General features: G+C 38.5%; 1 non-coding gene and 1 pseudogene across 1 annotated transcript; both read right to left on the reverse strand.

The window, feature by feature from the left end:
- Positions 1-1,313: 1,313 nt before the first annotated feature.
- Positions 1,314-23,108, reverse strand: LOC125082474 (dynactin-associated protein-like; annotated as a pseudogene).
- LOC125082735 (U6 spliceosomal RNA) lies at positions 7,039-7,144 on the reverse strand. The gene has a single exon (XR_007122062.1). It is a non-coding gene; the product is annotated as a U6 spliceosomal RNA (small nuclear RNA).
- Positions 23,109-23,435: the final 327 nt, after the last annotated feature.

The following is a 23,435-nucleotide window of genomic DNA, read 5'->3' on the forward strand; positions in this document are numbered from 1 at the left end:
AGTTTGTCTAGAAGCTATAATAGGTTTTTCTTGAAAATATTTTTTATATAATGTAGTAAATAAAACATTCCCCTCTTGATCATATATATAGTTGACTAAGTAAGGGGTTTTTTTGCACATAACTAGGTTTTTTTTGCATGCCTTGAACATGATACTGATATTTAATTTTTTAAATTAAAATATATATCACACTAACTAATGTGATTCCTATACTATGATCTTTGAACCGGTGATTCTCAAACCTGCCCCGACGTCACAAACACCTGTTAAGTTTTTTAAGTAATAGATTACTAGTTGCAATCTAAAGACCCTGATTAAGATCAGCAATTATAATTGGGGTATCAGCAATTATAATTTAAACCTGCTAAAATTATTAGGAATTCAATAGTAACAGGGTGTAAATTAATGAATTTACTACTTATTTGCATTGTTACTTTCTTCTGTATCTTCCAAACTTTAGTACATAGTTGGGACTTAAGATATGTATTTGATTACAAATAAATTTTTGCAAAAAAATTTTAATAGAGATTCAAATGTACTTTCACTAATATTAATGCAAAAAATTTTTTGCATTAAATAATTTTTGCAAAAGATTTTTGCAAAAAAAAAATTTTTAATAGAGATTCAAATGCACTTTCACTAAGATTAATGCAAACTAAATATGGTTGCTTACAGGGTAATTATAATCTAAAGAGAAACTGCAGAAACAAACTTCACCATAACAAAAATTTCTAAATTCTAACATTTTCTCTACATGTTTGTCTAAATCTCCACATATAAAATTTGTTCATCGTTGTGCATGTAATTTGTGTATAGAAAAATGCTATGTTCTAAATAGAAACCAATACATATTAAAATCTAAATGACTAATTTTACTCTGAAGTTTTATATAAAATTTCTTAAAAGATTTTCTCAATAAATTGGGTTACCTTGTCCATAGAAATTATATTATTTTGAAATAGAGAAACAAAAGCAGATCTGTATGGCATAAGTGTTCAGCTCTTTAAAAATAAAATCAGTATTAAGACTTTTGGAACTCCTAAAGTATTGGTTTAGTGAAAGTTCAGATAATTATTCCATTGCACACTAAGTTATTGTTATTCAACAGGCACCATGGTAGCTGCCACAAGTATAATGGAGTGATGGCGGTAGGTACAGATTCAGCAGATATTGGAGAAGAGGCAGTTTTGGAGAAGAGCCAGTGAGGAGGATGGTTGTAGGCTGTTGTAGTGATCATAACTAAAGCATAACTTGTCACAGAAGAGAACATTTTGACAAATGATGGTAACTCTAGAAAAGTGAGAATGGTGGCATTTGTACTTTAGGTGAATAGTGAAGATTACAGATGGTTGAAGGAGAGCAATGAACACTGTTAGTCTAAACTAAGTGGCAGTTACAGTAGTTGTAGGGGAAGTAGAAGGGTGGTAGTTGTAGATTCAGCTGAAGTAAGTCAAGGTGTGGGTTCATTCAAAGAGATGGTAGATGTAGTAACTGTTTTGGTTGTCCACTAAGATTAAGCTATAATGGCATTTGTTATTACTGAAGTTGCAACAGTTGTAGATTCTGTTAAAGTGGCATTAGCTGGGGTTTCACTTGAAGTGGTGGTTGTAGCTTTTGTGGTTGTATGTTCAGTTGAAGTGATAGTGGTAGCTGTTGTACCTGTGGGTTTCCTTTAAGGGGTGATTGAGGTTGTGTTTGTAAGTCAGGTTGTAGTGGTGGTGATGGTTGTCAGTCATGTTGCAGTGTTGGTGACACCTGTTGAGGCTATAGATCCTGTTGTAGTGATGGTGGCACCTGCCAAGGTTGTAGATTCTTCTGTAGTGACTGTGAGGGCTGTCAAGGTTGTAGGTCCTGTTGTAGCAGTGATGGGGGCTGTGGAGGTTGTAGGTTCAGTGGACATCGCAGTGGTTGTAGATTCTGTGGAAGTGGTTATAGTTGTAGGTTCAGTTGAAGTGCTGGTCACTGCAGGTTTGGTAGTAGTAGATGTCATTCAGGGAATGTCATTGTTGGAGGGTAGCTGGCTAGTAATGGGAGAATTGTCACTTCCTCTATTGTTCACCAGGCATATTATGAGTACTCCAATTGCTGTTGTTATCACAGAGGCTAAGAGACAAGCCAAAAAGACTTCCCACAGAGACCAGTTATTACAGCAATTTCCTTTTATCTAAGAAGAGTGTAAATGGCAATATCAGTAATGAAAAACAAAAATGCTTCTGATTTTTCATTTTTTTTATGTTCTTTATACCTTAGTGCATTAACATGATTAGAATCCCTCTCTATCGCTGAAGAAATTTAAGCTTAAAGTCCAAGTTTTTATCCAGATGAAAGTAATTGCACCCTTTCTCTAACATTAGAAGAAATCAAAATCTACCAATATCTCATCTTCTTTTATTCCAGTTTCCAGTGATGCAAGGAGAGAGCGTTGTCTTTTTGCATAAGCAGAACAGCACTCCAATGGTGAATTCTCTGTCATACACCCAGTCCTTCACTGGATATTGTCATTACCCCAAACTGTTCCACTTCCAAACTCAATCTCTCAAGAATCCTATGCTCTCACCATCATCTCTTCTCCTTCCAACTTATTTATTCAGTTACTCCTATAGCAACCTTTCTTTCATCTTATTAAAATCATTGGTCAGGGCACATGAGTGGCTCAGCTGGTTAAACGTCTGACTCTTGGTTTAGCTCAGGTCATGATCTCAAAAGTCCTGGGATTGAGCCCCACATTGGGCTGCACACTCACCAAGGAGTCCGCTTGAGGATTTTCTTCCTCTCTCTCCCTCTCTCTCTGCCCCTCCCTCTGCTCACATTCATTGTCTCTCTTTCTCGCTCTAAAATAAATAAATACAATCTTTAATAATAATTCAAAAATATTGGCCCAGCAGATCTTGTTTCACTCACATACCTCCTTATCCACCTTTTGTTCCATGGTCCATTATTTCAATAACACTAATTCCCAAAAATCTCTTGCACTTCTCTCATCATTCCTCCAGTTGGCAAATAAATGATTGTTTTCTCTGGATTTGCCTTGAGCAGCCACACTGTCAGGGAAAGTCAAGTACCTGGGCAAATCAGAGTCAATATAAATGTATGATTACCATTCTTGAATAGATTTTCTGTACTGGCTCCATCATCCTATTACATTTATCTAAGATACTCTCTCATACCGTAAATCTTTCTCAATCTTCTCTCTCTTCAAACTTGTAACCTCCACCCACCAACCCTTGCACACAAATTGACCCCCTCATTCCCATTAAATGACTTCACCTCTTTTCTACTTCATTGGGAAATTTGAAACCATCAAATGGCAAGTATCTGAAAGCCCCACTAGGTACCAAATCTGCAAATCTAAGTATGCCTGGGCCCCACCTCTCTTCCTTCCCTGATTGACACAGAGGAGCTGTCCCATCCTCCTGCCTAAAGCAGATCTACCAATCCGTCCTTGGATCCCACCCCTCCCCATCCTCCCCCCACCCTCAGCCCTCCATCTCCACTCTTAGCAACATTTTTTTTTCATTCTTCCTCTGGGACTAAATACTTCACCACTTTCCTATTAAATGGCTTCTTCCTTTTAACATTTATATACAGTCAAATCTCTTCCATCTCAAACAAAAAATTTCTTTTGATTCCAAATTCCTCTCTAGCTTCTTCCATTTCTCTTTCACTGGAAAATGAAATTTCTTGAGACTCATCTAAATGCAACATCTCCATTGCATACCTTTCAACCCAATCCTGTCTGGCTTCTGCCTCTGCCATGCCACTGAAATACCTCTTACTAAAGTCACCGATGACATTCATTCACTCAGATCTAACTGACATATTTTAGCCTCCACCATACGCAAGCCCTCAGTAACATTTGCCTCTGAAGACCATCCTTCCTGTCTTGAATAGTCTCCTCCTTTGGCTTCTATGATATTCCTTTCTTATTAGTTTCCTCCTAACCTCCCCGCCCCAACCAGAATCTTCCCAGTTTCTTTTATAGGCTCAATATCCATGCTCAGCTTTTAATGTTCACATTCCCAGGTCCTTGTCTCTTTTACTCTAGGTTTAGGGTCAGCAAAAGGGCCAGATAGTGCATAGTTTCATCTTTGTGAGCCATACAATTTTGGTCGCAATTACTGCAACCTGCCAATGGAGTCTTAAAGCAGCCATAGACATTAGCCAAATGAGTGGAGCTCAGGCACTGGTAGTTCTTAAAAAACTCTAAAATGTAGCTGGGGTTAAAAAGTAGCAGACTAGATGTTATTTAAGACTTCTCAATACTATGATTACATAAATTAGTTTGCCTCTGCCAATAAGAAGGAACATGTTCTAACTCCATCTTACTGAGCTCATCCATTCTTGTACATTGTCTCAGCAACAGTATGAACAGTTTATATTTTTATCCAGAATCAAGAAACAAGGTTCAGACTCTCTACGGCAAGATTAAGCAACAGAGGGTAGGAATTCGAGACTCAGGGAAACCCAAACAAACTTTCAAGTAGAATAAGTAATTTATAGTCGAGGTCAAATTTCTATAATAGGATTGAAGCCCTGAGGTAAAGTTAATTCAGCCAATGGACAAGGTCAGGAACCAAAGAGAGCTGGATCTAGTCTCCAAAGCTAGTGTAAGGTATCTGGAGAACAGAGTCAGGTTTCTATGTTAAGGTCAAGTGCATCAGAGGTCAGAAACTTATAGAAACTTATAGAATGTGCAACATACAGATCTGGAGGCTAGAATAGTAGAAGAAAATAAGGAAATCACCAACTGAGTACGACCCTTGAAACTCTGAATATGATACAGTCTCCCATCACACACTAGTTTGTGTATAAACCCTACATTGCCAGCATATATGCTCCTCTGCCTCTCCCCACCTACGTTTATACTTCACATTTATTCCCTTTTGTCATATATTTTCTATCTGTGCAAATATCTGAGTCCCCAACTAGAATATCTGAGTCCCCAACTAGATCTAGGCTCAGCTCTTAGAAAACAGGAATTATCGGATATTATTATTCTTACAAATTGCCTCACAGTGACTTATAATGATATTGAGAATACAGCAGATGCTTAACATGAATGCGGGTGAATTAAATGATCAAATATATTTCCTGAGAAAGAATAGAACAAATACGTCCCTGTATAGAACACATTCCAACCTGGGTAGAAGCTGCTATATCAAACATTACCTGTGTATTGGATAATTCTATGTGTGGGCATCGTGAGTGTACAAGGACTCCTGGGCTCACATACAGTCCAGTTAAGTTGGAAGAGACATGACCGGTTGTGTCATTTGAAGGTCGATGCCAGCATGCAGAGCTGTGAGCCTCTTGGTCATCTGAACATGTGATTGGCTAGAGAAATAAAGCACAAGTGAATAGGAAGCCATGGTGTTGCATTCTAAAGTAAATTCTTCTATCAAACATAATCAAGAGTATCACCTTTAAAAGGGATAAAGCATAACAAAACTTTTAAAAGGAATGTTTTCTTCTTATATTCTGAAGACCAAAAAAATCTAGACAGATTATTACATGTTGCATTATAAAAACGTTACCAATGTTCCAGATCAGGAATGTATGTCATCCCGTCTTCTCTACAATATTATTTGCATTATTAAATGCCCTCATGTTGCAAGCTGCTGTAGGTGAAGCATATATTAGGAAATCTCTATTCCTATAAGGAATAGAATGTTAGAGCCAAATTCTTGCAGTTTATCAGGTACAACCTGTTTAGGTCATTTGGAAAATGAAAATATTAGCGCCAAAAGAGGTGAGGTTATTATTATTATTATCATCACTATCATCATCACCATCATCCCATAATGACATAATAGCAAGCATTGGAGCTCAAACCTTCCAGTCTTAAGGCCAGTGTACTTTCCACTCCACTCTATTGTATATAGTATGTTATTATACCAAACTATGGCAAGATATTAATATAGTGTCAACTAATCTACACTATACTAATGAAAAAATCTCAAACAAAAAGACTCCTTCCATCTGTGCAATGGAACCTGCATGCCCATGACAAAGAGACAGAAGACAAATTATTTGTCAGTTTGTGATACATTTATGCTGACTTCCTCTTGGACATATAGTCATGTAAATGAAGTTCTCAACAACAAAATGTCTCTACTCTTAGGAAGTTTATATGCTAATATAACAGGGAGGCATAACAATTGCAAAATATTGTTGAGAAAGGGGGCAATAAGGATTAAAAATGGGTTGAGCTCAGTAGGAAAGATTTGGGGGAAGAGGTGTCTTAGAAAGGGAAAGAACAAGGTGAAACAACAATGGGAGAGGATTAAGCTCAGGAATTATGGAACTGGGCCAAGAGTTTTGTTACACCTCAAAAACTACATAGGACTGTAGGGGGATCTTCGTCTCATAGAATCATGTTTCTTTCTGTTGTGAGTCAAGGGCATCTCTGCCACTCCTTGTTCATCTTCCAAAGGCAAAACCTAAAACTACCCATTGTAGATTTGCTATGAGGGTTAGTGAGTAAATACTGGAAGAGGGTTAGAGCAACGTCTATATGTACTCTGTAAGTGTTGGCTGTCAGTGGTAGTAGCGGTAGTTGTAGCAGCAGCATTTTTATTCCTACTGTTGCTACAAATAGTTGTCTTGGGTCATGTTGATTTATAGCCCATTACTAAATAGCTATAAAAATTGCTGGTCCATCAACTCAGGAGTTCCATAAAACTGTCAGATTAGAATTGTATTGTATGTGCTTACTGGTCCATTGAGAACAACCATGAACAACACAAAAAATAAATATGATTGCTATTCAATGTAGATAAGATGGAACACTCTGGCAGTAAAGAGTTTGCAAAGTTATATTTTTCTGTTATATCAAAGAAATAAAGAAAACAACCATATGTTTTATTGAATAAAACTGAACAAACTCCATGTTATTCAATAGATAAATTTGAGCAATGTTGGACTTACCTTTAATAACAACCTTGCTTATTTTGCTAAGTACCAATGCCTTAGTTATTATCCAGTTTGCCTGTGGCTTTTGAACTGAAATATATATATATATATATATATTTTTTTTTTTTTAATATGGAATGCTTCACAAATTTGCATGTCGTCTTGCACAGGGACCATGCTAATCTTCTCTGTATTGTTCCAATTTTAGTATATGTGCTGCCAAAGTGAGCACGAACTTAAATATTTTTTTTTAAGATTTTATTTATTTATTTGACAGAGAGATCATAGGCAGAGAGGCAGGCAGAGAGAGAGGAGGAAGCAGGTTCTCCGCTGAGCAGAGAGCCCGATGCGGGGCTCGATCCCAGGACTCTGAGATCATGACCTGAGCCAAAGGCAGCGGCTTAACCCACTGAGCCACCCAGGCGCCCCACGAACTTAAATATTTTAATGAACTTTGTAAACAAAGTAAAATTCACTCCAGGCCAGTTTTCCAGAACTTTCTGGCCCTGATGGAATCAGTCCTTTCAAAGAAGAGAAATGATGGGTTGTGTTTATACTTAGGGTGGAGAACCTATGATCTAGGCTCAGCTTTGCAGTAATATTGCAACCCAAATAATAATTTTTACTGTGTTATGTTGCTCTGGCTCTTAGTAGAGGTGGAGTCTCTACACAAAATTGGAACAGTTAAAGAGCTGCAAATGTTTAATCAGATAATCAGCCTTAGCTAAATGACCACAGGCAACTGAAGTGAATGAGCTATAGTTACCAAAAAGAGTTCTTTGGGTTTTCCTCCTGTCTTCATAAGGACTGACTTCAGATCTCATATATCCCAACAGAAAAACCAAACACCAAAATTTATTTTGTTTTTGCTTATAGTCTTCAAATAATTCTTAAACTTCATTACTGAATTTGGTCTTAAGAGAAAAATACTTTTATAACTGTACTTAAAAATCCATAATAAAGTGAAATAGCCACCTATCTAGATATATGCTATAAAAACAACTCAAAATAATATTTGTAAACATCTTCAAGTCTGTTTTTATCTAGAGAAGCTATGCAGATGATGAGTACCTGGTGAAAGGGATTCTTTTTTCCCATCTGAGTACTCAGGCATCCTGAAGATCCAATCATAGAGTGTCAAACTCCGAATGACAAGGAGAACAGCTTCAGGAGAGTCCTCTGTATGATGACTCAAGGGACAAGCCCCTTTTCTTTTGGTACACCAGAAATTCTCCAGGGGAGTCTTTTGTTCACCTAACACTTACAGAGCCAAGACTTTCTTCTTTGGCTTATCTTGTAGGCAATTAATACAGGCTAATTGCCATAGCTCCAAATTGCAAAGCAAAAATATTTCATTCATTCTTCAGGCAGTGAATTTTAACTTACTATTTTAATTTGTAGCACACTTCCATCCTTCATTCTCATATCAAAGGTTACTTGTTCAGATATGAAAAGCACTTACAGCTATACAGTGAAGGCTTGATTCTTGATGTAAAACATTGGAAGACAGATAAAATGACCACATTTTTATACAAAGTGGGGATTTTTAGAGGATTTCTTTCTTAGGCCTAATGACAAGATCCAAGATTAATATCTGGATTTTCAGCATATTTAGATATCTAAGTTCTAACGGCTTTCGTATATAAAAGTGAAGATTCAAACTGTAAAAATATTACTTCAAAACCAAACCAAAGATATCATTGGAGCTTCATGTTTCCACGATGGTGAATACAGAAAGTTAGATGGATTTATTTGTGTATCACGTGGTAATGGAAACATTGCCAATGCTTTAAATTAGCAAATATACAAAACAATTTCTAAAGTAAAATACAGAAGAATATAACATGAAAAGTTGAAACAGAAGAATTTAATACATGGCTACCCTTCATTTTAGAGAATAATGCAAAATTATGACATTGACCATGTAGTAGTAAAGAGATTCATTGATTTTAAAGGCTGAAAATCAGATGGCAATATAGGCAAAGAAATAAAATAGGGCAGCAATACTCACAGACTGGTTTTCAGAGCGTTCAACATTTACCACATATTTTCCGTGCTTCCTGTCCATTCTTGTGCTTCCACCACAGGCTTAACTCCAAGGATATTTCTCAATTCCTGTGCAGCCCTTTATATCTGCGACCTGAGAAATAATTTAAATGACTAGTGGAAAATCAACTCTGATGCATCAATGCAGGTGAGGATTAAACTAAGTAATAAGTAGTTATGCATTAAAGTGGAATCTATTTTCTAGAAGGAAATGAAGTGTTAATCACAGAAAACCAATACAGCCTCTGAGCGCTACTGTGATTACTCCCTCAAAGACACTCATGAGAGAAAGGAACTTTGAAAATCTTACATATTCAAATTTTTTTCTTCCCTTTGGCCCCATCTTTCAAACACATGTCTTCTATTTTAGGACCAACCAAAGAAAAAAAAATTGTGAGTTGGAAGTTTCCCATTGTTTTCTCTTTACCCAAGCATGAATGCTTTCTTGCATTTGTGGGCACCATCTCTTAGTCACCCATGACCTTAGGATGGCTTCACCTTTTCAGTCTCAAGGCTGGTGTCTGGAAGTCTACTTGGGCAGTTACTCAGGAATTAACATGCATTTAAAAATGATTATAATCTTCCTAGCCTAGGCAATGATGCCAAAGGAATGATAGAATGTTGAAAATCTTGAGGAAGAGTTTTTGTTGTCATTTTGTCAGGAAATCTAGTTTGTCTCAAACTGAAAAAGGATGAACTTTTATTGATTTATTCACTCAACAGTTGAGGATACTGAGTTTCTAAAGTGTGCCAGGGACTTTTCCTAGTACAAAAAGTTGAGTAGCAAACAAAACAGACCACACCACTGTGCATTCTGTATCTGACACTTTTAGATTCTGGATTCTTTGATCCTTTGAAATTTATTTTATAAACGTATTCAACACCTTCAGCTTAAGTAGCTTTACAGGATCTGAAATGACGTAGCATCAAACCTTAAGACATAGAGATCATAGAAAAGCAACCAAAGAATTGAAAAGCTGGGAAGGGATTTGTTCTAAGGAGGAGTAAAAACATAATGACTACTCTTACTCCTGTTGAAACAAAACCAAGGATGCCTATGTATGGCCATGGACTACAAAGGATATACATGGGTCAAAGATGTTAATAATATTAAACATGACCTTCTAGTGAACTGATTTCTTTGAAAATCAGAATGATAAAATTACCAAACAAGGGGTATAAACTTGACTGTATTTGCTTCAAAATATCACTATACTTATATTCTTAGGAGACACTTACTTTAATTTGGTACTAGTGCAACATAGCTGGGATGTAGGAAGAACTCCATTATTTTGGACAGCATCTGCACATTATAGCAATGGCACAGAGAGTGAAAGTTTACTCTATCCCTTGATCTCATGCTCACAGTCTTTAATCCATCTACGAGTAGCAGCAAGGCTCAGTTCCAAAGCTTGGAAGAAAAACATAGAAAATATTAAATTTATTTAAAATAGCCACAAAATTAAACAACACATTGTCCCAAAGCTAAATTTACCATGTAAATATTAGAGTTTTGTTTATTTTGTGGAAAACAATTCTTCAGCATGGATTATTAACAATTCTCATGAATGCCTTCATCCAAAGGTCAACAGAAGAAAACAAAACACATCTGGATTGTTATAAAGAACAGAAAGCATGGGTATCTCTCACTCTGTCAAAATCTCCTATAAAAAGTCTTCATTCACAGGATTTATAGCCAAAAAGAAACCTGAAATTCTCACTGACTGACAGTAGTTGAGGGAATTGTTTGATAGCTGACCAATCTTTTTTTTTTTTTCCTAAAGATTTTATTTATTTATTTGACAGAGAGAAAGATCACAGGTAGGCAGAGAGGCAGGCAGAGAGAGGGAGGGAAGCAGGCTCCCTGCTGAGCAGAGAGCCTGATGCAGGGCTCAATCCCAGGACCCTGAGATCATGACCTGAGTCGAAAGCAGAGGCTTAACCCACTGAGCCACCCAGGCGCCCTGATAGCTGACCAATCTTTAGGGGGAAGTTCTATTCCTCATTCATCTAATAGGTGAATTGCATTGTTATCTGAGAGTCTAAGTCAAAACTTTTTTTTTTTAAATCATGTTACTCAAACAAATCTTTCTTGCCTGAAATGTCACTATGCTTTATTACTTCTTTGGCCAGTTTATAATATGAGATCCAATATGTTGGATATTTTAGGGAAAGGGATTATTACATTTTGTTTTTCATTCTGTTATTGGCATTAAAAATAAGCAATCAGGCAGAATTTCAAGCCTAAGTAAAATACAGATTTATAACCCAAATAATTCAAAAGAATGAAAGATCATTGTGAAAAAAAGGGACAAAAATATATTTCCAAAGTGCCCTATCATATTTATTATCAAAGCAATCAGAAGCAATCATTTAAAGTTAAAAATGAACACTGAAAATTTAAGCAAATGTGTTTTATATATGGTGATCATAACACTATCAGGGTGTCCTTTATTCAGTTATCAAAGCTGACTCAATCTCCATAGCAAGTGTTCCTTCCCTGAATCAAAAGTAGTTAAAAAGTATTTCAGTAAAACAATGGAGTTAGAATAATTAGCCTTACTTAAAAATAGAAACTTCAGGAGAAAACCATGCTTTAATGCATGCCACTGAATTTCTTAATTACAGATTTGAAATGTACTTACGAATTTTAAATATGTTTATACTAGCAAACATGGTCTTTCATTAACTTATTCCCAACTGTTTATTGAGCACCTAACACATGTCTCAAACCTGGGGATCCAGACAGTATTGATTCAGACAGAGAAGACCCTTATTGACCCCCTACCCTTCGTTTATTGAATGCTTGGCTTTAAACTTTCAATTTTATTTAAATTGTAATAGCTTTGTTTAAACAAAGAATGTTCTTTTTTATTTATTTCAAGATATGTGTGTTTTGTAGGATGGGAAGTTGTTTCCATCACGGTAAATACATCGGCTTCTACAGAATAAACAGAAACTGCATAACGCATCTCTGTTTGACCATAGGGACTGGGAATTTATGGCTTTTGCAAGGTCTGGTATTCCATTTTATGATGACCTTCGCGGTTCAGAAGTTCTCTTTTTTTTTTTTTTGAAGATTTTATGTATTTATTTGACAGAGAGAAACAGATCACAACTAGGCAGAGAGAGGCAGGCAGAGAGAGAGGGGGGAAGCAGGCTCCCTGCTGAGCAGAGAGCCTGATGAGGGCCACTGAGCCACCCAGGCACCCCTGGAAGTTCTCTTTTTTTCCCAAGCCAAAATTTTCCTTGTTCCTTCAATGGCCTTAAGCTCTGGTCCTGCTATGTCTGGAGACACCCAAAATTAAACCATTCTTTCTTCAAAATATGGGTCTGCAATCCTTAATTCACAATTCCAAAATTGAAAATACTTTGAAAACATTATTTTGAATATTTGGCATAAATTTGTTTGGCAGCAAAAGTTAATCAAAACTAACAAGGCGGGCGCCTGGGTGGCTCAGTGGGTTAAGCCGCTGCCTTCGGCTCAGGTCATGATCCCAGGTCCTGGGTTCAAGCCCCACATCGGGCTTTCTGCTCAGCAGGGAGCCTGCTTCCTCCTCTCTCTCTGCCTGCCTCTCTGCTTACTTGTGATTTCTCTGTCAAATAAATAAATAAAATCTTAAAAAAAAAAAAAAAACTAACAAGGCTATTGGGACGCCTGGGTGGCTCAGTTGGTTGGACGACTGCCTTCGGCTCAGGTCATGATCCTGGAGTCCTAGGATCGAGTCCCGCATCGGGCTCCCAGCTCCATGGGGAGTCTGCTTCTCCCTCTCACCTTCTCCTCGCTTATGCTCTCCCTCACTGTCTCTCTCTCAAATAAATAAATAAATAAATAATCTTAAAAAAAAAAACTAACAAGGCTACTTTTAGCCTTTAATAAATTTAGCATGATAAGTCACAAGTTTAATTACAAAAATATCAATATCTATTGCAGGTTTTCTATCACAGTCCTGATGGGGGTATTGTATAATGTTTCATATTGCCTTTGTAAGACTTTTAAAAATCTGAATTATAAAACACATCTCATCTAAGCGCTTCTTATGAGGGACAATATATGTGGCTTGTAGAAATTTTATAATTTTTTAAAGATAACAAATATATCCTTCCTTATTCTTATTGCTCTGAAATACTAATTTATAAAGTCTTCAGTTGGTAAACTGACTCTTATAACTGGCTTTTTTTAAATGGAGAGAAGAAGAAGAAAAGAATGAATAAAAGAATTTAAAAGTTTCAACTTTTGCTGGACTGCAGCAAACAACGGTAACTTGGACAGCCCCTGACATAAGATTTTATTAACATAATATTATTAACGTTACAGGGATATTTATGCCTATTCCAATAGGTATACCACACTGCTCATAGACAATCCTTATAACACCTACAAGAATTAAGTATTATTATTCTCACTTTCCTGATGAGACACATATGCTTTAAGTGAACTTTTATAAATCCAAGTTAAGATTAGAGGGTATAGGGGAGCCTGGATGGCTCCGTTGGTTAAGCAACAGACTCTTGATTTCGGCTCAGGTCATGATCTCAGGGTCATGATCTTAGGGTCATGAGATCAAGCCCCTACATGGGGCTTCATGCTGAGTGTGGAGCCTACTTAAGATTCTCTCTCCCTCTCCTTCTGCACCACCCTCTCCCCCCATCCCACCCTGCTCACAAGCATTCTCTCTTAAAAAAAAAAAAAATTAAGGGCGCCTGGGTGGCTCAGTGGGTTAAGCCGCTGCCTTCGGCTCAAGTCATGATCTCAGGGTCCTGGGATCAAGTACCGCATCGGGCTCTCTGTTCAGCAGGGAGCCTGCTTCCCTCTCTCTCTCTCTGCCTGCCTCTCCGTCTACTTGTGAGCTCTCTCTGTCAAATAAATAAAATCTTTAAAAAAAAAAAATTAGAGTGTGTGGACCTCAGAATCTCAGACTTCCCATTCTCCTGTTATCTATAGCCATTGTTGATTGCCTAATATATACCATACTGTGCCAAAAGAAGGTTGCAGAGAAAAGGTGAAAGAAAATTTGAGGCTAAATTTATTGGGAAGATCATACAACTGTTGAACCTTTAGAGACTCTGGTGACATATGTCAAGATAATTAGGGAAGTATGGATGTTTACTGTAAGCAAGGCCAGGGTGGTGCTATCATCTGGAATTAGACCTGCCCAGAAGGATAGAGTGTGCTGGAAATCAGGTTCCAAGTAACACTTGGTAATTCCCAGGGTGGAGACACAGCTCAATGTCCATGACCCTGCAGGTTCTAGACAAACATCAGACAAATGGCAGGACTCAGGCATCTAAGAGATTCAAAGTGGGGGGCTGCTAGCAGCTGTGCAGACATGTCCAGCAGGGCCTTGGATCTAGGAGTTGAGGTTTGCTAAAAGGTCTGCAGACTGCAGGAATGCACATGAAAGAACAGCCTCGGGCTCCAGGCCTCATTAACAATTGCAAGAAATAGACCAGTTATTAGAGTGGGAACTCAGAATCATAATTTAAGAAAATCCCAGGTCTACCTGGTGAGGCAAAGAGAGAAATTGGGACTTGTAAGGTCAGGAATCATACCTTGGTTGTCAGAAATGGAGACTATGTGTGGAGACCAAGAAAACAAGGCTGTACCCATCTCGAGTCTAGCCCTGACATAAGTGTAGCCATCTTGATGTTCCAGATTATCACAAAATATTTCTTGGGTTCTGACCTACTCAGGTTAGCACTTTAAACAGTCCCTCTCTCCTTTAATGATTGATTTAAACCCCTGGACTCAGCTGCCTCTGTCTTTCATAACTCCCCTATGCATTCCCCAACTGATCAATGTTGATCCGAGTAGATAGGGACAACTCTACGCCCCTACTTAGCAGGAAGAAGTTACAGAAGATGAGACCTTCCACCTTCAACAACCTTAAAGATTTAAGGGTCAAAATTGTTCAGGGGGAAATGTGGAGGCCGAGAAAATCAAGGCCATCCCACCTCAGGTTTAGCCTTAGCATAAGTACAGCCATCTTAGCTCGGGCAGCCATCTCAGACCCCTGTGCCCAAGGGCTGAACTTTCCCCCGCCCTGCTTTAGTAAGCCCCACCCTGCTTTGATTCCAGGAAGCCCCACCCTACTTTAGTTCCAGAAACCCCCACCCTGCTTTGGTTCCAGGAATCCCCACCCTGCTTTAGTAACAGGAACCCATAAATACCCCTGCCTTAACTAAGCTCGGGGTCCAAGTCCCTACTGCTGTGATGGGTATACTTGGGCCCAAGCTTAAGCTTGTCGAATAAACCCTCGTCTGATTGCATCGGTGCTTGGCTCCTTGGTGATCTCTCAGACGCAAATACTCGGGCACAACATATGGAAGTTTGGGGTCAACCCTACACCTGGAATTAGAATAAGATCCAAGAGCTGAGCGATGGAACATCATAGTCCTACTCAGAGTACGGTGGACAGGGCAGAACCAGCAGGCCCACGGTTCCAAGGTGGGGCTTTGCTCATGTCATCAGCCTTACATGGTGTTGAGTGGGTGATGAAGATGGGGAGCTCTATGGGACTGAGGAAGCGCTAGAGCAAATATCTTTCCATGATATCACAGAAATAAAAATGTTTTATATTTCATTAGGGCCATCTCTGTCTTTATCCCCATGTTCCCTTTCTTCCTACCAGAGGTAACTACTCTTCTCAATTTATGTTTATATTTCCTTTATATTTTTCTATGTTTTAACATATTCCAAAAAATATGTAATTTTTTGCATGTTTTAAAATGTATATGAAACCTATAGTGTGTTTTTTGACAATATGGGTTTTTTTGGCCCAGAGTACATTTATAAAATGTGACACTGATACTCTATCCCATTCATTTTCACTGTTTTATAGTATTTCATTGATTGAAGATAACACAATTATTATTCTATTCTCATAGAGATAGAAATTGAGTTTGGTTCCATTATTATAAACAATGATGTTATGAATATTCTAGAATATGTCTTCTTAGAAACATTTATAATAATTTTTCTAAAAAAAATTTTTTTTTTCTAAAGGATGTGGAGGGACACCTGAGTGGCTCAGTCAGTTAAGTGTCTGACTCTTGGTTTCAGCTCAGGTCAAAATCTCAGGGTCATGGGATGGAGCCCCACGTCAGGCTCCACACTCAGCATGGCGTCTGCTTGAAATTCTTTCCCCTTCCTCCCACCCTCTCTCTTTCTTTCCCTCTCTCTCAAATAAATAAATAAAATCTTTAAAAAATTTTTTTTCAAGATGTATAATGTAGAGTGAAATTCCTGGATCATCAGGTGTGCATTTTTTCAACTTCACCACATCTTCCCAAAATTGTTTCCAAGTGGGTATGAATACCCACTTCCCATAACAGCATTCTCATTTTTTCACAAGTGCTAACACTTCCTGTTGTCAAACTTCTAATTTTGCTAGCATGTGTACTACAACAAATATTCTGCTGATTTAACTTTTTTTCACCCTATGTACATGTATGTTGGAGTTTATAGGTCTTCTTTGTTTTTGAGTTATACAATAGATGTTTATTATGGAAATTTTTGTTTTATTTATTCTGTTTTTTCCACTTTGTATGGACATCAAAAATAAATGTAGGGAGATTCAGAACTAGGTGGTTGTTCTCATGCTACAGGAATTAGAAAGCCTCGGGTTTTTAGCCATACATTTTTTGAATTGTGATCACACCACACACACAGTATATTCTTTCACGTTTAACATTTTAGCATATGCATTTGCCCCAGTAATTTAAAGTATTTTAAAAAACAATACATTTAATGCCCAGCGTGATATCATATGTGAATTAGTTGAGCTAACCTATTAGGTTCTTTTATGTCCTCAATTATGAGTAATATGGAAAGGTATTATAATCTATATTTCAAGCTATTTTCCGTGACCACTTCCTAGAAAATGGGATTACACAGCCAAACAACATTGACAGAAGGACAGGAAACATGTGTGGGAGTGTATTCTGAGAGTGCTGGTCCAGAAAGAAAGGATCTTAACATGGGATTGAGCTGAATGTAATGACACAGGTATACCTATTCAAGGTTCTAGATTTAATGTCCTAGCTTGAGGAGCCCAGAGTAGCACTGATGGTTGCTCATTTGGTTGCATAAAACCAAGACAGTGGTGCGTTACATTTAATGGAGCCGAAATGACACAATTTCTTTGATAGAATATTTTAAAAAATTAAAAACATAAAGGCTTGGGACTAGATATGTTGCACTGAATTTGCCATGTGAGTTTCTGACCTATCCTGTGATTGCTTCCCTCAGGAGGACCCAGAGGAAAAGCCCTCCATCGTGTAGTAAAAAGATCCTATCAGGAAGGGCAGGACCACTGCCCTCCCTGGAAAGCTCTGAGGGCAGAGCCTTCTGCAGGCTGGGGAAATGCATATAAGATAACATTCTGAAGTGAAAGGCAAGTTGCTTTATTTTTCATGTCCACTAACTTAATGCCATATTGCTTGGTGGGCCTGTTTTATTTTGGAGGCACCATATATGACTTCTTTATGTGCTTCCTGACTCACTTTATCAACCCATTAGAATGTTTTGGCTGTTAGATATAATGGGTTTATCTGATCCACTAAGTCACTGAAGTTGGGCCAGTGACACAGTGTATGCTTTCAAGAGAAGGCTCTGCAACTGTCCCAAATAGAGAATAGTTATCTGCAAAATAGGACATGGATTGTCCCAAAATACTGGATTCTCTAATTGAGCCTTCCAGAGGTTAGATGCCATATCTCAATTTTCCACAATTGCCCAGAGCTCTATGGCATCTTCTGAGTCATAGGCACAAATGCCTTGTCTACTTTTACTGAAGCTGGGACTCCTGCAGTATCCCTTCTTGAAGGTGTGTACCACCACACATGCCCAACTTCATGACTTGGTGAATCAGTTCATAACAGACAGCTCAGGTCATACAGCTACTTGGAATCCCATGGTCAGACATTTAGACTATCAGGGCTTAGAAAAACTTGTGACACCCACACAAATCACAGATCTACTGATGAGTTAAAGAAGTCAGACACAAAATTGCATGTACTGTGTGGTTCCATTTACATGAAGTTTAAAAATAGGCACGTTGAATCTATGGTGACAGAAGTCCGATTGTTGTGACCCTTGGTGGGATACCGACTTACGGAAACCATAGGGAACTTGTATGATGTTACTGTTTGTTGTTCTACTCCAAGGATTATAATTTAAATTTCACTTTAATTTTAATAGCACTTCAACTGACCTGACAATCACTTTAGGAAATACCACTTCAGCTAAATCCACAACAACTTTAACTTCTACTGATCCTACTACTACATGGTTACCATTATTACCAACATTTCAATTCAACCCTCTACTAATAGTACTTCAAGTGAACATAATTCTTACCCTACTTCACCTAAAATGCAACTATCACAATGTCTACTAACTCTACCACTATCATCATGTCAAATTAAGCTACATCTATTCCTTCAGCTGAGCCTACAATTTCTACAGCTACTTCTATTTCAACTAAACATACAGCCCACAACAAGTACCAGCACAACCACTCTCTTTGCTTCCAGTGAATCTAATACTGTAAATGCTAATGCCACAACTCTCATGGCAAAACACTACAATGGCCTTCTCTACCAGCAACCCAATCTTTAATTACTACCTTGATTATGTTACATCTAACCATCCCCACAGTCACTCATACTCAAATTTGAATCTACAAATGCTATCACAAGTGTTTGTTTGGTCAACAGAAATATTTCACTGGACCTTATAGTCATAAAACTTAAACTACTCCAACAATAACAAGTTGGCCCATTATCAATGCCATAACACCAAATCCATCTCATTTATTTTCTATATCTCTCAGATCTCCATTTTATTGATGTTTTAGTGGAAGTTCTAGTTTTCAGTCCAGTACAAATTATGGTAGTTGTAGTTTCAAATAGAGCTATGCTAGTTTCAATTTCATTTAACCTGGTAATAGTGGTTATGACAGTACTTTGTTCAGTGGATACAACAGAAGAAGGACATTTGTGGTGATGCCTGTTATACTTGTAAATTCCATTGGTAATGGTTATGGCTTCAGGTGAAAGTAGTGGTTCCTCTGGAAGCTGTAGTTTCAACTGAAGCAGTAGAGTTGTGGGTTCCATACAAGTATCTCCTCAGTTGACATAGTGTTACTTGTAGGTTCAGCTGACATATGATGCTTGCTGTTGGGGTTGTCATTTCTGCTAATGTGCTAGTGGAGACTGGTAATAGGTACGGTTGAAGTGTGGTTGGTGTTCTGTAGGTTCTATTGAAATGGTGGTGGTGGTGGTGGTAGCTGTTATGATTGTACATACAGTAGAAATTGAAGTTGTTACAGACTGGCTACAACCACAACAGCTGCACCAACAATGGGACTGCTGTGTACTCCTCCACTGCAGTCAACCCTACTATTTCAATAGCCATCAATATCACACTCACAGAACAAAGAACCATAGCTAGCACTATGTCAAGTTCATCTACTTCATCAGAACTAGCATCTCTACCTATACAAGCAGGCTCCACAATTTCTACTGAACCTACAACCACGGCAGCCTCTTTCCCCACTATAGGCTGAACCAATGACCGCAATAGCCACTGGTATGATAACTGAACGTGTATCTAGTTCCATAATAATTTACTCTACAATTTACTCTATAATCACAAATAGGAACAATGACTTCATTTTTACCTAATATGACAAAAGCCTCTAACACTACCAGCACTACCCTCTGTTGGGACCTGCTGCCACAACATTAATCACTCCCCCTTCAACTGAACACATAGCCACATAAACAGAAATTGAATATACAGTCCTATTAGGTTTCTTTTATGGAATATTGTCACTGCTAAAAAAAAGTTTTTTAAAACAATATACCAAATCAATATTAAGGAAGTTGTTCTCATTTTTGTTGTCAATAGACATTCTGCATGGATGCCTGGGTGGCACAATCAGTTAAGCATCTGCCTTTGGCTCAGGTCATGATCCCAGGGTCCTGGGATTGAGCCCCACATCGGGCTCCTTAGTTAGTAGGGAGTCTGCTTCTCCCTATTGCTTCCCCGACTTGCGTTCGCTCTCTCTTTCTCTCTCTCTCTCTCAAATAAATAAATAAATCTTTTTAAAAAAATAATATAAAAATATATAATCATCAATATTATTTGGAAAGTCTTCTAGTAATAAATATTGGGCTTAATCTCTAAGCCTCTATTCTAGGAAAGGACTGGTCTTATGCTTTGCCTAACATTAGGAAAAGAAACTTCTCAGATGTACACCTCTCAAACTAAGAAATTTAAAAAAGAGTTGATGGAAATTTGCTAAACATTTACATGTACCCAAAGTGAAATCAGGACAAATGTAGGAGGCTGCCTATATCAGAGGACTACTAAAAGATTGAATAAAATCCCCTCCTTTCTAATCCAGACAGTACCTGACAGGTCCCACTGATAGGCTTCTTTGGAGCCTTCCGGTATTGATCCCGACACGTACTCTGGCTAACATTTCAACTCGATTTACTATCTGGCAGCATGAAATTCGGGCCAGGACTGTCCTCGTTGGAGTCTAGCTCCTGTTGGCCGCTTCCATTACATTATCCTTTCTAAGTGTGTGTTTTTGTCTATGGGATGCTGGTAATAAAGACACCTGACTTACAGGACGAACATGGAGCTTTGTGCAAATCAGACAGTGCTGTAACTTCCAAACCATCAACAAGTTAGGCAGTGGACACTGGGCCAGGCTCCTGAGTGAGTGAAGCCACTCTGTTCAAACCCCTGAGCCTGTGCCATCAGCCTGACCGCAGGGCTTCTGTCGCAGGGCTGTTCTGAGGCCAGAATCAAGTAATACGTGCCATGTGGTAAGAACACAGCTGGTCAGGGGCGCCTGGGCGGCTCAGTGGGTTAAATCCTCTGCCTTCAGCTCAGGTCATGATCCCAGGGTCCTGGGATTGAGCCCCACATCCGGCTCTCCGCTTGGTGGGGAGTCTGCTTCCCCCTCTCTCTCTCTGCCTGCCTCTCTGCCTACTTGTGATCTCTCTCTCTGTCAAATAAATAATAATAAAAAAAAAAACCACAGCTGGTCATGTAGTCAATGCTGTAGAAGGATCTGTGAGATGATGATGATAATGAAGACGACAGAGCAGCAAATATTGCTTATTAATGTTCCCGGATACACAGCACAACAACAAAAAGAATGCAAGGTCTGGAGTCAAATTTGAGTTTAAATCCAAAAGCCCTGATATCAAAAGCAAGTTTCTTCCTTCCTCTGAGTCTTGAGGTTTGGTTTTTTGCTTGTTTATCTCTAAGGTAGTGAATAACATTTACCCCAGCAGTCTTCGGGGAAAGAATCAAAAAGAGGTTGCAATTTTATTTTTTAAATTATTTTAAACTCTGATTTTTCCAAATCAGAGTTTTGGATTCTAAAGATTCAGGGTTGACTTTTATATCTGATTCATAAATAGGCCAATACCTGGCAATTTCCTCAATGTCCTAAGCTCCTATTTCTTCACAAGAAAAGGTAGACCTCTACCCAAGGATAATTGTTAAGGATGAAAGAAGATAATAGTGTATATAACATGTTTGGTACAATTCCTGACACTTGCTCAATTTCAGAATCTGTGATTAGCTCACTGTCGTTTGCTCTTATAACTGAGCTCAGGGAAATAGGAGAGGAGCACACGGCTGACACCTTGGAAAGGAATGGAGTGTGTTTCACTGCTAGAAAACATGGGCTTCGATTTTGGGAAGGAAGCCCCAGGTTGGATGTCCAGGGTGACAATTAAGAGAAACAGACACTAAGCACAAAGCCAGGGAACAAGGAGCACCAACAGTCACCAAATGTCACTTTGTCCCACAGGGTTGAGGCATTGGTGAAAATCAATGACTGCCCTCACCACTCAGAATAGTCATGATCTATGCTGGGGTCTGAATCAAACCAGGAGCAGGATGAGGGGCAGGCAGACTGGAACCTTGCAACACAACTGAGCACGCAGCCTAGTCCACCACTAACTTAACACTTGAACCCTTGCAAAAATGTGGCCCTTCCAGAACAATATTTCCCCCATCTGTTAAACAATGAAAGACCAGATGGTAACTACATCTCCTTCTGTTCAGTGATAGATACATTGGCAAGCAAGAAGTCATATTAAGTAACTCCACCAGATCACGGTCATTCATTCTCCCTTTGCTCTCAGACCTAAAAGGTCTCTTATATTGTGCCAAGTGTTAAGTTCAGAGAGAGACAAACCAAGAAACAGATTCTTAACTCTAGAGAACAAACTGATGGTTACGGGGTGGGGAATGCAATGGATGAACTAGGTGATGGGGATTAAAGAGTGTACTTGTGGTGAGCACTGGGTGATGTATAGAACTACTGAATCACTATATTGTATATGTGAAATTGATATAGCACCATATGTTAACTACACTGGAATTAAGATTTTTAAAAATTATTTTTTTAAAAAAGAGAGCTAAACTGAGACCCTTCTTAATGAGCCTCTAAGCAGGGTGGTGGTACCAGGTGGGGTGAATGCTGGAGCCCAGAAAACCCAACTAAACAGCTGAACACCATCAATAATCAGTCAAGATCAGATTTCTCCCTGGAGGTAAGAGACATAGCCATAAAGCCAGGTGAATACGCAGTCAGAAACACAGATCTGAACCCAGTCACCAAGGAGAGAAGACAAAGCAGGGTGCGGGAGGACTGAAGACAGAAGGGCTAAAAGAAGGGCTATAGTCAGATTTAGAGGTGGGAGGGAAGGACAGTGAGGCCAACCACCACAGAGTAGCCCTGGAGCATTAAACACAACACATTGTTTCCCAGCTATGACTCTTTTGCAAAACAGGTCTTTCATTGCAGAATATTGACTCTTTTCACACTTACTTAACCCACATAAAACAAGGGTCCCCAAAATTGCTTTATCATCTTTGATGGTTATACTATTCTCTACCTGTGTACATTTTTATTCCCAAAGAACAGTGGCTCTTAGAAGGCAAGCCCTCACAAATCCTTCCTTGCTTACCCTTTCTGTGCACTCTATTGAAAATAAATTGATTTTTTTCAATTTTTTTGCACAGAAATGGTGGTTATATGTAACCAAAGCATTACCTGTCCATGGCAGAAGTCTCCCTTTGGACATCGTGAGCATCCAGGAGTCCCCAGGTGCTGGCGACATGTGTGCCAGCATCATCACTGACATCAACTGATGGTGGAAACTGATGTACTGCGCTGTGAGTTTCTGGTCACCTAGACTTGAGAATGGCCACCGGAACTAAGCATTTGGAAAACAGGAAATTCACTAAGTTGAACATCCTAAGTAAAACTATCCCAACTAATATAACCTATTTATTCATGTAAGTTATATTTTATTCCACTGATCGAAATAGCTCTTAATGGAAAAAAAAAAAGAATGTTGTCTTATTTCAGTATCATGGGATAGCGGAAGATCATTATTGACACAATTCCTCTGTAAGAACAAAAGTCAATGAGTCT

This window comes from Lutra lutra, chromosome 12, assembly GCF_902655055.1.
Source record: "Lutra lutra chromosome 12, mLutLut1.2, whole genome shotgun sequence".
In the NCBI taxonomy this organism is placed as follows: Eukaryota; Metazoa; Chordata; class Mammalia; order Carnivora; family Mustelidae; genus Lutra; species Lutra lutra.